This window comes from Tachypleus tridentatus, unplaced genomic scaffold, assembly GCF_004210375.1.
Source record: "Tachypleus tridentatus isolate NWPU-2018 unplaced genomic scaffold, ASM421037v1 Hic_cluster_2, whole genome shotgun sequence".
Classification (NCBI taxonomy): Eukaryota; Metazoa; Arthropoda; class Merostomata; order Xiphosura; family Limulidae; genus Tachypleus; species Tachypleus tridentatus.
The window spans coordinates 54844577-54860143 of record NW_027467782.1 but is presented as its reverse complement, the minus strand read 5'-3'; the positions used below and the strand labels follow the sequence as shown (position 1 = coordinate 54860143).

General features: G+C 30.8%; 1 pseudogene across 1 annotated transcript in view; it reads left to right on the top strand.

Annotated features, from left to right (window-relative positions):
* The window catches only part of LOC143242773 (homeotic protein ultrabithorax-like), a 207304-nt pseudogene that overhangs the window by 71986 nt on the left and 119751 nt on the right, over positions 1–15567 (top strand). The window contains exon 2 of the transcript XR_013023222.1: positions 79–115. The product of XR_013023222.1 is annotated as a homeotic protein ultrabithorax-like (transcript). The remainder of the gene's footprint in view (positions 1–78; positions 116–15567) is intronic.

Genomic DNA, 15567 nt, shown 5'->3' with positions numbered 1-15567 from the left:
TGTACATTTATGCATATAGATAGATAGATACATGACTTTAAGTGTTATTCTAAAGGGTTTCTTATTATCTCTACACAGGTAATGAGAAAGAATGAAACGTGAAACACACCTAGAGGTAAATAGTAGCATTTATTATTATAATTTATTATTGTCATTTATTATTATCATTTGTTATTATTCTTTATTATTATAATTTCTTACATAATTTATTATTATCATTTCTTGCATAATTTATTATCATAATTTCTTACATAATTTATTATTATCATTTCTTGCACAATTTATTATTATAATTTCTTACATAATTTATTATTATAATTTCTTACATAATTTATTATTATAATTTCTTACATAATTTATTATTATAATTTCTTACATAATTTCAGTTTCATATTCTTAACTCTGTTTTTAAGCAGTTTTTTCTGTAAAAGTCAGACCACACAGAGTTAGATGTCAAATATAACCTGATAACACTTTGTGTTTAGTGTTGAGTTTTCTGGAGGATACATCATACAAGATTGCCACGTGTTAACTATGTTATGGTATTACACATTATGTACACATTTTCTATGTGTGCATAATAATATTAATGTGTATTAATGGATTATGTAGGTGAATACGTGATGAATAACATAAGTACATGTGCTTGTAATTAACACAACAGTGTGTATGTATAATGGATTACATCAGTCTATATGTAAACATTGAACAAAACAGTGTATAATGGATTACACCTGTCACCTGTCTACCGGTGTATAAAGAACACTAAACATGTGTTCATGATAGGTTTCTGCTGGTTTCACAGTCTTTGCATCGCTTTGTTTCGTGGTTTCAAGCTATATTTAATTGCTTCACGCTATGCTTAGTAGTTTCAAGCTATGGCTAGTGGTTTCACATTTGAACAGTTTTTCCCAATTTCTGCTGGAAAACTTTTTGGAATAGAAACAATCATATAATTTCTGTAGGTTCTTACTCAGCTAAAGCTCCTCTGAATATCGTGTTTCAGTCTCTGTTACCTGTAAACTCTTTACAAGTATACAGTTATCATTTCTTTTAATTAGTAAAAGTTATTTTTGAATATAGCATAGATCGTTAACACGTAAGGATGTTTACTGAATGTAGTATAAATCTGTTCATGATTTACTAAAGTCAGGTCTTCAATATCTGAGAATGTTTACTGAATGTAGTATAAATCTGTTTATGACTTACTAAAGTCAGGTCTTCAATATCTGAGGATGTTTACTGAATGTAATATAGATCAGTTTATGACTTGCTAAAGTCAGGTATTCACTATCTGAGTATGTTTACTGAATGTAATATAGATCTGTTTATGACTTGCTAAAGTCAGGTATTCACTATCTGAGAATGTTTACTGAATGTAATATAGATCTGTTTATGACTTGCTAAAGTCAGGTATTCACTATCTGAGAATGTTTACTGAATGTAGTATAAATCTGTTTATGACTTACTAAAGTCAGGTCTTCAATATCTGAGAATGTTTACTGAATGTAATATAGATCTGTTTATGACTTGCTAAAGTCAGGTCTTCAATATCTGAGAATGTTTACTGAATGTAATATAGATCTGTTTATGACTTGCTAAAGTCAGGTATTCACTATCTCAGAATGTTTACTGAATGTAATACAGATCTGTTCATGACTTGCTAAAGTCAGGTATTCACTATCTGAGTATGTTTACTGAATGTAATATAGATCTGTTTATGACTTGCTAAAGTCAGGTATTCACTATCTGAGTATGTTTACTGAATGTAATATAGATCTGTTTATGACTTGCTAAAGTCAGGTCTTCAATATCTGAGAATGTTTACTGAATTTAATATAAATCTGTATATGACTAGCTAAAGTCAGGTCTTCAATATCTGAGAATGTTTACTGAATTTAATATAAATCTGTATATGACTTGCTAAAGTCAGGTCTTCAATATCTGAGAATGTTTACTGAATGTAATATAGACCTGTTTATGACTTGCTAAAGTCAGGTCTTTAATATCTGAGAATGTTTACTGAATGTAATATAAATCTCTATATGACTTGCTAAAGTCAGGTATTCAATATCTGAGAATGTTTACTGAATGTGATATAGATCTGTTTATGACTTGCTAAAGTCAGGTCTTCAATATCTGAGGATGTTTACTGAATGTAATATAAATCTGTTTATGACTTGCTAAAGTCAGGACTTCAATATCTGACAATGTTTACTGAATGTAATATAAATCTGTTTATGACTTTTTAAAGTTAGGTCTTCAATATCTGAGGATGTTTACTGAATGTCATATAAATCTGTTTATGACTTGCTAAAGTCAGGTCTTCAATATCTGAGAATGTTTACTGAATGTAATATAAATCTGTTTATGACTTGCTAAAGTCAGGTATTCAATATCTGAGAATGTTTACTGAATGTAATATAGATCTGTTTATGACTTGCTAAAGTCAGGTCTTCAATATCTGAGGATGTTTACTGAATGTAATATAGATCTGTTTATGACTTGCTAAAGTCAGGTCTTCAATATCTGAGAATGTTTACTGAATGTAATATAGATCTGTTTATGACTTGCTAAAGTCAGGTATTCAATATCTGAGAATGTTTACTGAATGTAATATAAATCTGTTTATGACTTGCTAAAGTCAGGTCTTCAATATCTGAGGATGTTTACTGAATGTAATATAAATCTGTTTATGACTTGCTAAAGTCAGGTCTTCAATATCTGAGGATGTTTGTAACGAATATCATCTGAGTAATGTAAGGAAAATAGACTTATTTAGGAGACGTTTTTGTTTAAATACATAGAAACAAACAGAGAAACGTTAGCCCAGTGTAAAAAGATAAAACAGATATCTGTTAAATTCACTTTAAAAATATATTATATTATAGTTATGAGTTAATTAAAGCTTCCGGCTTAATCTTCTAATATATCTCCATATAAGTACAAACATAACTGTTTCGAAGCACAAACATAACTGTTTCTAAGTACAAACATAACTGTTTCGAAGTACAAACATAACTGTTTCTAAGTACAAACATAACTGTTTCGATTTCAAAGAATATTTCCATTAAAACATTTGAATATGGATTTGTTCTTTTTAAGATGATAGACACAGACTCTGTTAAGATGATAGATACAGACTTTGTTAAGATGATAGATACAAACTCTGTTAAGATGATAGATACAGACTTTGTTAAGATGATAGACACATACTTTGTTAAGATGATAGATACAGACTCTGTTAAGATGATAGACTCAGACTTTGTTAAGATGATAGATACAGACTTTGTTAAGATGATAGACACAGACTCTGTTAAGATGATAGATACAGACTCTGTTAAGATGATAGATACAGACTTTGTTAAGATCATAGATACAGACTCTGTTAAGATGATAGATACAGACTCTGTTAAGATGATAGATAGAGACTTTGTTAAGATGATAGACACAGACTTTGTTAAGATGATAGATACAGACTCTGTTAAGATGATAGATACAGACTCTGTTAGATGATAGATACAGACTTTGTTAAGATGATAGATACAGACTTTTTTAAGATGATAGATACAGACTCTGTTAAGATGATAGATACAGACTCTGTTAAGATGATAGATACAGACTTTGTTAAGATGATAGATACAGACTCTGTTAAGATGATAGATACAGACTCTGTTAAGATGATAGATAGATACTTTGTTAAAATGATAGACACAGACTTTATTAAGATGATAGATACAGACTATGTTAAGATGATAGATACAGACTTTGTTAAGATGATAGACACAGACTCTGTTAAGATGATAGACCCAGACTTTGTTAAGATGATAGACACAGACTCTGTTAAGATGATAGACACAGACTTTGTTAAGATGATAGAAACAGACTTTGTTAAGATGATAGACTCAGACTCTGTTAAGATGATAGACACAGACTTTGTTAAGATGATAGACACAGACTTTGTTAAGATGATAGATACAGACTCTGTTAAGATGATAGACACAGACTTTGTTAAGATGATAGATACAGACTCTGTTAAGATGATAGATACAGACTCTGTTAAGATGATAGATACAGACTTTGTTAAGATGATAGATACAGACTCTGTTAAGATGATAGATAGAGACTTTGTTAAGATGATAGACACAGACTTTGTTAAGATGATAGATACAGACTCTGTTAAGATGATAGATACAGACTCTGTTAGATGATAGATACAGACTTTGTTAAGATGATAGATACAGACTTTGTTAAGATGATAGATACAGACTCTGTTAAGATGATAGATACAGACTCTGTTAAGATGATAGATACAGACTCTGTTAAGATGATAGACACAGACTCTGTTAAGATGATAGATACAGACTTTGTTAAGATGATAGATACAGAATTTGTTAAGATGATAGATACAGACTCTGTTAAGATGATAGATACAGACTCTGTTAAGATGATAGATAGAGACTTTGTTAAGATGATAGACACAGACTTTGTTAAGATGATAGATACAGTCTCTGTTAAGATGATAGATACAGACTCTGTTAAGATGATAGACACAGACTCTGTTAAGATGATAGATACAGACTTTGTTAAGATGATAGATACAGAATTTGTTAAGATGATAGATACAGACTCTGTTAAGATGATAGACACAGACTTTGTTAAGATGATAGATACAGTCTCTGTTAAGATGATAGATACAGACTCTGTTAAGATGATAGACACAGACTCTGTTAAGATGATAGATACAGACTTTGTTAAGATGATAGATACAGAATTTGTTAAGATGATAGATACAGACTCTGTTAAGATGATAGATACAGACTCTGTTAAGATGATAGATACAGACTCTGTTAAGATGATAGATAGAGACTTTGTTAAGATGATAGACACAGACTTTGTTAAGATGATAGATACAGTCTCTGTTAAGATGATAGATACAGACTCTGTTAAGATGATAGATACAGACTTTGTTAAGATGATAGACACAGACTCTGTTAAGATGATAGACCCAGACTTTGTTAAGATGATAGACACAGACTCTGTTAAGATGATAGACACAGACTTTGTTAAGATGATAGACATAGACTCTGTTAAGATGATAGACACAGACTTTGTTAAGATGATAGACACATACTCTGTTAAGATGATAGATACAGACTCTGTTAAGATGATAGATACAGACATTGTTGAGATGATAGACACAGACTTTGTTAAGATGATAGACACAGACTTTGTTAAGATGATAGATACAGACTCTGTTAAGATGATAGATAGAGACTTTGTTAAGATGATAGACACAGACTTTGTTAAGATGATAGACACAGACTTTGTTAAGGTGACAGACACAGACTCTGTTAAGATGACAGACACAGACTTTGTTAAGATGATAGATGACTCTGTTAAGTAATGTTTCACTAGAGCCAGTAGACTAATAATGTAAGTTTGATTTGTATTATGTAGAAAGTAGTGTTTCACTAGAGCCAGTAGCCTAATAATGTAAGTTTGATTTGTATTATGTAGAAAGTAATGTTCACTAGAGCCAGTAGCCTAATAATGTAAGTTTGATTTGTATTATGTAGATAGAAAGTAATGTTCACTAGAGCCAGTAGCCTAATAATGTAAGTTTGATTTGTATTATGTAGAAAGTAATGTTCACTAGAGCCAGTAGCCTAATAATGTAAGTTTGATTTGTATTATGTAGAAAGTAATGTTAACAAGAGATAGTAGCCTAATAATGTAAGTTTGATTTGTATTATGTAGAAAGTAATGTTCAGTAGAGCCAGTAGCCTAATAATGTAAGTTTGATTTGTATTATGTAGAAAGTAATGTTAACTAGAGCTAGTAGCCTAATAATGTAAGTTTGATTTGTATTATGTAGAAAGTAATGTTCACTAGAGAAAGTAGCCTAATAATGTAAGTTTGATTTGTATTATGTAGAAAGTAATGTTAACTAGAGCTAGTAGCCTAATAATGTAAGTTTGATTTGTATTATGTAGAAAGTAATGTTCACTAGAGCCAGTAGCCTAATAATGTAAGTTTGATTTGTATTATGTAGAAAGTAATGTTAACTAGAGCCAGTAGACTAATAATGTAAGTTTGATTTGTATTATGTAGAAAGTAGTGTTTCACTAGAGCCAGTAGCCTAATAATGTAAGTTTGATTTGTATTATGTAGAAAGTAATGTTCACAAGAGCCAGTAGCCTAATAATGTAAGTTTGATTTGTATTATGTAGAAAGTAATGTTCACTAGAGCCAGTAGCCTAATAATGTAAGTTTGATTTGTATTATGTAGAAAGTAATGTTAACAAGAGCTAGTAGCCTAATAATGTAAGTTTGATTTGTATTATGTAGAAAGTAATGTTCAGTAGAGCCAGTAGCCTAATAATGTAAGTTTGATTTGTATTATGTAGAAAGTAATGTTAACTAGAGCTAGTAGCCTAATAATGTAAGTTTGATTTGTATTATGTAGAAAGTAATGTTCACTAGAGCCAGTAGCCTAATAATGTAAGTTTGATTTGTATTATGTAGAAAGTAATGTTAACTAGAGCTAGTAGCCTAATAATGTAAGTTTGATTTGTATTATGTAGAAAGTAATGTTCACTAGAGCCAGTAGCCTAATAATGTAAGTTTGATTTGTATTATGTAGAAAGTAATGTTAACTAGAGCTAGTAGCCTAATAATGTAAGTTTGATTTGTATTATGTAGAAAGTAATGTTCACTAGAGCCAGTAGCCTAATAATGTAAGTTTGATTTGTATTATGTAGAAAGTAATGTTCACTAGAGCCAGTAGCCTAATAATGTAAGTTTGATTTGTATTATGTAGAAAGTAATGTTAACTAGAGCTAGTAGCCTAATAATGTAAGTTTGATTTGTATTATGTAGAAAGTAATGTTCACTAGAGCCAGTAGCCTAATAATGTAAGTTTGATTTGTATTATGTAGAAAGTAGTGTTTCACTAGAGCCAGTAGCCTAATAATGTAAGTTTGATTTGTATTATGTAGAAAGTAATGTTCACTAGAGCCAGTAGCCTAATAATGTAAGTTTGATTTGTATTATGTAGAAAGTAATGTTCACTAGAGCTAGTAGCCTAATAATGTAAGTTTGATTTGTATTATGTAGAAAGTAATGTTCACTAGAGCCAGTAGCCTAATAATGTAAGTTTGATTTGTATTATGTAGAAAGTAGTGTTTCACTAGAGCCAGTAGCCTAATAATGTAAGTTTGATTTGTATTATGTAGAAAGTAATGTTCACTAGAGCCAGTAGCCTAATAATGTAAGTTTGATTTGTATTATGTAGAAAGTAATGTTCACTAGAGCCAGTAGCCTAATAGTGTAAGTTTGATTTGTATTATGTAGAAAGTAATGTTCACTAGAGCCAGTAGCCTAATAATGTAAGTTTGATTTGTATTATGTAGAAAGTAATGTTCACTAGAGCTAGTAGCCTAATAATGTAAGTTTGATTTGTATTATGGAGAAAGTAATGTTAACTAGAGCTAGTAGCCTGATAATGTAAGTTTGATTTGTATTATGTAGAAAGTAGTGTTTCACTAGAGCCAGTAGCCTAATAATGTAAGTTTGATTTGTATTATGTAGAAAGTAATGTTCACTAGAGCCAGTAGCCTAATAGTGTAAGTTTGATTTGTATTATGTAGAAAGTAATGTTCACTAGAGCTAGTAGCCTAATAATGTAAGTTTGATTTGTATTATGTAGAAAGTAGTGTTTCACTAGAGCCAGTGGCCTAATAATGTAAGTTTGATTTGTATTATGTAGAAAGTAATGTTCACTAGAGCCAGTAGCCTAATAGTATAAGTTTGATTTGTATTATGTAGAAAGTAATGTTCACTAGAGCCAGTAGCCTAATAATGTAAGTTTGATTTGTATTATGTAGAAAGTAGTGTTTCACCAGAGCCAGTGGCCTAATAATGTAAGTTTGATTTGTATTATGTAGAAAGTAGTGTTTCACTAGAGCCAGTAGCTTAATAGTGTAAGTTTGATTTGTATTATGTAAAAAGTAATGTTTCACTAGAGCCAGTAGCCTAATAGTGTAAGTTTGATTTGTATTATGTAGAAAGTAATGTTCACTAGAGCCAGTAGCCTAATAATGTAAGTTTGATTTGTATTATGTAGAAAGTAGTGTTTCACTAGAGCCAGTGGCCTAATAATGTAAGTTTGATTTGTATTATGTAGAAAGTAATGTTCACTAGAGCCAGTAGCCTAATAGTGTAAGTTTGATTTGTATTATGTAGAAAGTAATGTTCACTAGAGCCAGTAGCCTAATAATGTAAGTTTGATTTGTATTATGTAGAAAGTAGTGTTTCACTAGAGCCAGTGGCCTAATAATGTAAGTTTGATTTGTATTATGTAGAAAGTAGTGTTTCACTAGAGCCAGTAGCCTAATAGTGTAAGTTTGATTTGTATTATGTAAAAAGTAATGTTCACTAGAGCCAGTAGCCTAATAATGTAAGTTTGATTTGTATTATGTAGAAAGTAATGTTCACTAGAGCCAGTAGCCTAATAATGTAAGTTTGATTTGTATTATGTAGAAAGTAGTGTTTCACTAGAGCCAGTGGCCTAATAATGTAAGTTTGATTTGTATTATGTAGAAAGTAATGTTCACTAGAGCCAGTAGCCTAATAGTGTAAGTTTGATTTGTATTATGTAGAAAGTAATGTTCACTAGAGCCAGTAGCCTAATAATGTAAGTTTGATTTGTATTATGTAGAAAGTAGTGTTTCACTAGAGCCAGTGGCCTAATAATGTAAGTTTGATTTGTATTATGTAGAAAGTAGTGTTTCACTAGAGCCAGTAGCCTAATAGTGTAAGTTTGATTTGTATTATGTAGAAAGTAATGTTTCACTAGAGCCAGTAGCCTAATAGTATAAGTTTGATTTGTATTATGTAGAAAGTAATGTTCACTAGAGCCAGTAGCCTAATAGTATAAGTTTGATTTGTATTATGTAGAAAGTAATATTCACTAGAGCCAGTACCCTAATAGTATAAGTTTGATTTGAATTATGTGGAAAGTAATGTTTCACTAGAGCCAGTAACCTAATAGTATAAGTTTGATTTGTATTATGTAAAAAGTAATGTTTCACTAGAGCCAGTAGCCTAATAGTATAAGTTTGATTTGTATTATGTAGAAAGTAATGTTCACTAGAGCCAGTAGCCTAATAGTATAAGTTTGATTTGTATTATGTGGAAAGTAATGTTCACTAGAGCCAGTAGCCTAATAGTATAAGTTTGATTTGTATTATGTAGAAAGTAATGTTTCACTAGAGCCAGTAGCCTAATAGTATAAGTTTGATTTGTATTATGTAGAAAGTAATGTTCACTAGAGCCAGTAGCCTAATAGTATAAGTTTGATTTGTATTATGTGGAAAGTAATGTTTCACTAGAGCCAGTAGCCTAATAGTATAAGTTTGATTTGTATTATGTAAAAAGTAATGTTTCACTAGAGCCAGTAGCCTAATAGTATAAGTTTGATTTGTATTATGTGGAAAGTAATGTTCACTAGAGCCAGTAGCCTAATAGTATAAGTTTGATTTGTATTATGTAGAAAGTAATGTTCACTAGAGCCAGTAGCCTAATAGTATAAGTTTGATTTGTATTATGTGGAAAGTAATGTTTCACTAGAGCCAGTAGCCTAATAGTATAAGTTTGATTTGTATTATGTAAAAGTAATGTTTCACTAGAGCCAGTAGCCTAATAGTATAAGTTTGATTTGTATTATGTGGAAAGTAATGTTCACTAGAGCCAGTAGCCTAATAGTATAAGTTTGATTTGTATTATGTAGAAAGTAATGTTCACTAGAGCCAGTAGCCTAATAGTATAAGTTTGATTTGTATTATGTAGAAAGTAGTGTTTCACTAGAGCCAGTAGCCTAATAGTATAAGTTTGATTTGTATTATGTGGAAAGTAATGTTTCACTAGAGCCAGTAGCCTAATAATGTAAGTTTGATTTGTATTATGTAGAAAGTAATGTTCACTAGAGCCAGTAGCCTAATAATGTAAGTTTGATTTGTATTATGTAGAAAGTAATGTTCACTAGAGCCAGTAGCCTAATAGTGTAAGTTTGATTTGTATTATGTAGAAAGTAATGTTCACTAGAGCTAGTAGCCTAATAATGTAAGTTTGATTTGTATTATGTAGAAAGTAATGTTCACTAGAGCCAGTAGCCTAATAGTGTAAGTTTGATTTGTATTATGTAGAAAGTAATGTTCACTAGAGCCAGTAGCCTAATAGTGTAAGTTTGATTTGTATTATGTAGAAAGTAATGTTCACTAGAGCCAGTAGCCCAATAATGTAAGTTTGATTTGTATTATGTAGAAAGTAGTGTTTCACTAGAGCCAGTGGCCTAATAATGTAAGTTTGATTTGTATTATGTAGAAAGTAGTGTTTCACTAGAGCCAGTAGCCTAATAGTGTAAGTTTGATTTGTATTATGTAAAAAGTAATGTTCACTAGAGCCAGTAGCCTAATAATGTAAGTTTGATTTGTATTATGTAGAAAGTAATGTTCACTAGAGCCAGTAGCCTAATAATGTAAGTTTGATTTGTATTATGTAGAAGTAGTGTTTCACTAGAGCCAGTGGCCTAATAATGTAAGTTTGATTTGTATTATGTAGAAAGTAATGTTCACTAGAGCCAGTAGCCTAATAGTGTAAGTTTGATTTGTATTATGTAGAAAGTAATGTTCACTAGAGCCAGTAGCCTAATAATGTAAGTTTGATTTGTATTATGTAGAAAGTAGTGTTTCACTAGAGCCAGTGGCCTAATAATGTAAGTTTGATTTGTATTATGTAGAAAGTAGTGTTTCACTAGAGCCAGTAGCCTAATAGTGTAAGTTTGATTTGTATTATGTAGAAAGTAATGTTTCACTAGAGCCAGTAGCCTAATAGTATAAGTTTGATTTGTATTATGTAGAAAGTAATGTTCACTAGAGCCAGTAGCCTAATAGTATAAGTTTGATTTGTATTATGTAGAAAGTAATGTTCACTAGAGCCAGTAGCCTAATAGTATAAGTTTGATTTGAATTATGTGGAAAGTAATGTTTCACTAGAGCCAGTAACCTAATAGTATAAGTTTGATTTGTATTATGTAAAAAGTAATGTTTCACTAGAGCCAGTAGCCTAATAGTATAAGTTTGATTTGTATTATGTAGAAAGTAATGTTCACTAGAGCCAGTAGCCTAATAGTATAAGTTTGATTTGTATTATGTGGAAAGTAATGTTCACTAGAGCCAGTAGCCTAATAGTATAAGTTTGATTTGTATTATGTAGAAAGTAATGTTTCACTAGAGCCAGTAGCCTAATAGTATAAGTTTGATTTGTATTATGTAGAAAGTAATGTTCACTAGAGCCAGTAGCCTAATAGTATAAGTTTGATTTGTATTATGTGGAAAGTAATGTTTCACTAGAGCCAGTAGCCTAATAGTATAAGTTTGATTTGTATTATGTAAAAGTAATGTTTCACTAGAGCCAGTAGCCTAATAGTATAAGTTTGATTTGTATTATGTGGAAAGTAATGTTCACTAGAGCCAGTAGCCTAATAGTATAAGTTTGATTTGTATTATGTAGAAAGTAATGTTCACTAGAGCCAGTAGCCTAATAGTATAAGTTTGATTTGTATTATGTGGAAAGTAATGTTTCACTAGAGCCAGTAGCCTAATAGTATAAGTTTGATTTGTATTATGTAAAAGTAATGTTTCACTAGAGCCAGTAGCCTAATAGTATAAGTTTGATTTGTATTATGTGGAAAGTAATGTTCACTAGAGCCAGTAGCCTAATAGTATAAGTTTGATTTGTATTATGTAGAAAGTAATGTTCACTAGAGCCAGTAGCCTAATAGTATAAGTTTGATTTGTATTATGTAGAAAGTAGTGTTTCACTAGAGCCAGTAGCCTAATAGTATAAGTTTGATTTGTATTATGTGGAAAGTAATGTTTCACTAGAGCCAGTAGCCTAATAATGTAAGTTTGATTTGTATTATGTAGAAAGTAATGTTCACTAGAGCCAGTAGCCTAATAATGTAAGTTTGATTTGTATTATGTAGAAAGTAATGTTCACTAGAGCCAGTAGCCTAATAGTGTAAGTTTGATTTGTATTATGTAGAAAGTAATGTTCACTAGAGCTAGTAGCCTAATAATGTAAGTTTGATTTGTATTATGTAGAAAGTAATGTTCACTAGAGCCAGTAGCCTAATAGTGTAAGTTTGATTTGTATTATGTAGAAAGTAATGTTCACTAGAGCCAGTAGCCTAATAGTGTAAGTTTGATTTGTATTATGTAGAAAGTAATGTTCACTAGAGCCAGTAGCCTAATAATGTAAGTTTGATTTGTATTATGTAGAAAGTAGTGTTTCACTAGAGCCAGTGGCCTAATAATGTAAGTTTGATTTGTATTATGTAGAAAGTAGTGTTTCACTAGAGCCAGTAGCCCTAATAGTGTAAGTTTGATTTGTATTATGTAAAAGTAATGTTCACTAGAGCCAGTAGCCTAATAATGTAAGTTTGATTTGTATTATGTAGAAAGTAATGTTCACTAGAGCCAGTAGCCTAATAATGTAAGTTTGATTTGTATTATGTAGAAAGTAGTGTTTCACTAGAGCCAGTGGCCTAATAATGTAAGTTTGATTTGTATTATGTAGAAAGTAATGTTCACTAGAGCCAGTAGCCTAATAGTGTAAGTTTGATTTGTATTATGTAGAAAGTAATGTTCACTAGAGCCAGTAGCCTAATAATGTAAGTTTGATTTGTATTATGTAGAAAGTAGTGTTTCACTAGAGCCAGTGGCCTAATAATGTAAGTTTGATTTGTATTATGTAGAAAGTAGTGTTTCACTAGAGCCAGTAGCCTAATAGTGTAAGTTTGATTTGTATTATGTAGAAAGTAATGTTTCACTAGAGCCAGTAGCCTAATAGTATAAGTTTGATTTGTATTATGTAGAAAGTAATGTTCACTAGAGCCAGTAGCCTAATAGTATAAGTTTGATTTGTATTATGTAGAAAGTAATGTTCACTAGAGCCAGTAGCCTAATAATGTAAGTTTGATTTGTATTATGTAGAAAGTAGTGTTTCACTAGAGCCAGTGGCCTAATAATGTAAGTTTGATTTGTATTATGTAGAAAGTAGTGTTTCACTAGAGCCAGTAGCCTAATAGTGTAAGTTTGATTTGTATTATGTAGAAAGTAATGTTTCACTAGAGCCAGTAGCCTAATAGTATAAGTTTGATTTGTATTATGTAGAAAGTAATGTTCACTAGAGCCAGTAGCCTAATAGTATAAGTTTGATTTGAATTATGTGGAAAGTAATGTTTCACTAGAGCCAGTAACCTAATAGTATAAGTTTGATTTGTATTATGTAAAAAGTAATGTTTCACTAGAGCCAGTAGCCTAATAGTATAAGTTTGATTTGTATTATGTAGAAAGTAATGTTCACTAGAGCCAGTAGCCTAATAGTATAAGTTTGATTTGTATTATGTGGAAAGTAATGTTCACTAGAGCCAGTAGCCTAATAGTATAAGTTTGATTTGTATTATGTAGAAAGTAATGTTTCACTAGAGCCAGTAGCCTAATAGTATAAGTTTGATTTATTATGTAGAAAGTAATGTTCACTAGAGCCAGTAGCCTAATAGTATAAGTTTGATTTGTATTATGTGGAAAGCAATGTTCACTAGAGCCAGTAGCCTAATAGTATAAGTTTGATTTGTATTATGTAAAAGTAATGTTTCACCAGAGCCAGTAGCCTAATAGTATAAGTTTGATTTGTATTATGTGGAAAGTAATGTTCACTAGGAGCCAGTAGCCCAATAGTATAAGTTTGATTTGTATTATGTAGAAAGTAATGTTCACTAGAGCCAGTAGCCTAATAGCATAAGTTTGATTTGTATTATGTGGAAAGTAATGTTTCACTAGAGCCAGTAGCCTAATAGTATAAGTTTGGTTGTATTATGTGGAAAGTAATGTTCACTGAGCCAGTAGCCTAATAGTATAAGTTTGATTTGTAATGTAGAGAAAGTAATGTTCACTAGAGCCAGTAGCCTAATAGTATAAGTTTGATTTGTATTATGTAGAAAGTAGTGTTTCACTAGAGCCAGTAGCCTAATAGTATAAGTTTGATTTGTATTATGTGGAAAGTAATGTTTCACTAGAGCCAGTAGCCTAATAATGTAAGTTTGATTTGTATTATGTAGAAAGTAATGTTCACTAGAGCCAGTAGCCTAATAATGTAAGTTTGATTTGTATTATGTAGAAAGTAATGTTCACTAGAGCCAGTAGCCTAATAGTGTAAGTTTGATTTGTATTATGTAGAAAGTAATGTTCACTAGAGCTAGTAGCCTAATAATGTAAGTTTGATTTGTATTATGTAGAAAGTAATGTTCACCAGAGCCAGTAGCCTAATAGTGTAAGCCTTTGATTTGTATTATGTAGAAAGTAATGTTCACTAGAGCCAGTAGCCTAATAGTGTAAGTTTGATTTGTATTATGTAGAAAGTAATGTTCACTAGAGCCAGTAGCCTAATAGTGTAAGTTTGATTTGTATTATGTAGAAAGTAATGTTCACTAGAGCTAGTAGCCTAATAATGTAAGTTTGATTTGTATTATGTAGAAAGTAATGTTTCACTAGAGCCAGTAGCCTAATAATGTAAGTTTGATTTGTATTATGTAGAAAGTAATGTTCACTAGAGCTAGTAGCCTAATAATGTAAGTTTGATTTGTATTATGGAGAAAGTAATGTTAACTAGAGCTAGTAGCCTGATAATGTAAGTTTGATTTGTATTATGTAGAAAGTAGTGTTTCACTAGAGCCAGTAGCCCTAATAATGTAAGTTTGATTGTATTATGTAGAAAGTAATGTTCACTAGAGCCAGTAGCCTAATAGTGTAAGTTTGATTTGTATTATGTAGAAAGTAATGTTCACTAGAGCCAGTAGCCTAATAATGTAAGTTTGATTTGTATTATGTAGAAAGTAGTGTTTCACTAGAGCCAGTAGCCTAATAATGTAAGTTTGATTTGTATTATGTAGAAAGTAATGTTCACTAGAGCCAGTAGCCCTAATAGTATAAGTTTGATTTGTATTATGTAGAAGTAATGTTCACTAGAGCCCAGTAGCCTAATAAATGTAAGTTTGATTTGTATTATGTAGAAAGTAGTGTTTCACCAGAGCCAGTGGCCTAATAATGTAAGTTTGATTTGTATTATGTAGAAAGTAGTGTTTCACTAGAGCCAGTAGCTTAATAGTGTAAGTTTGATTTGTATTATGTAAAAGTAATGTTTCACTAGAGCCAGTAGCCTAATAGTGTAAGTTTGATTTGTATTATGTAGAAAGTAATGTTCACTAGAGCTAGTAGCCTAATAATGTAAGTTTGATTTGTATTATGTAGAAAGTAGTGTTTCACTAGAGCCAGTGGCCTAATAATGTAAGTTTGATTTGTATTATGTAGAAAGTAATGTTCACTAGAGCCAGTAGCCTAATAGTGTAAGTTTGATTTGTATTATGTAGAAAGTAATGTTCACTAGAGCCAGTAGCCTAATAATGTAAGTTTGATTTGTATTATGTAGAAAGTAGTGTTTCAA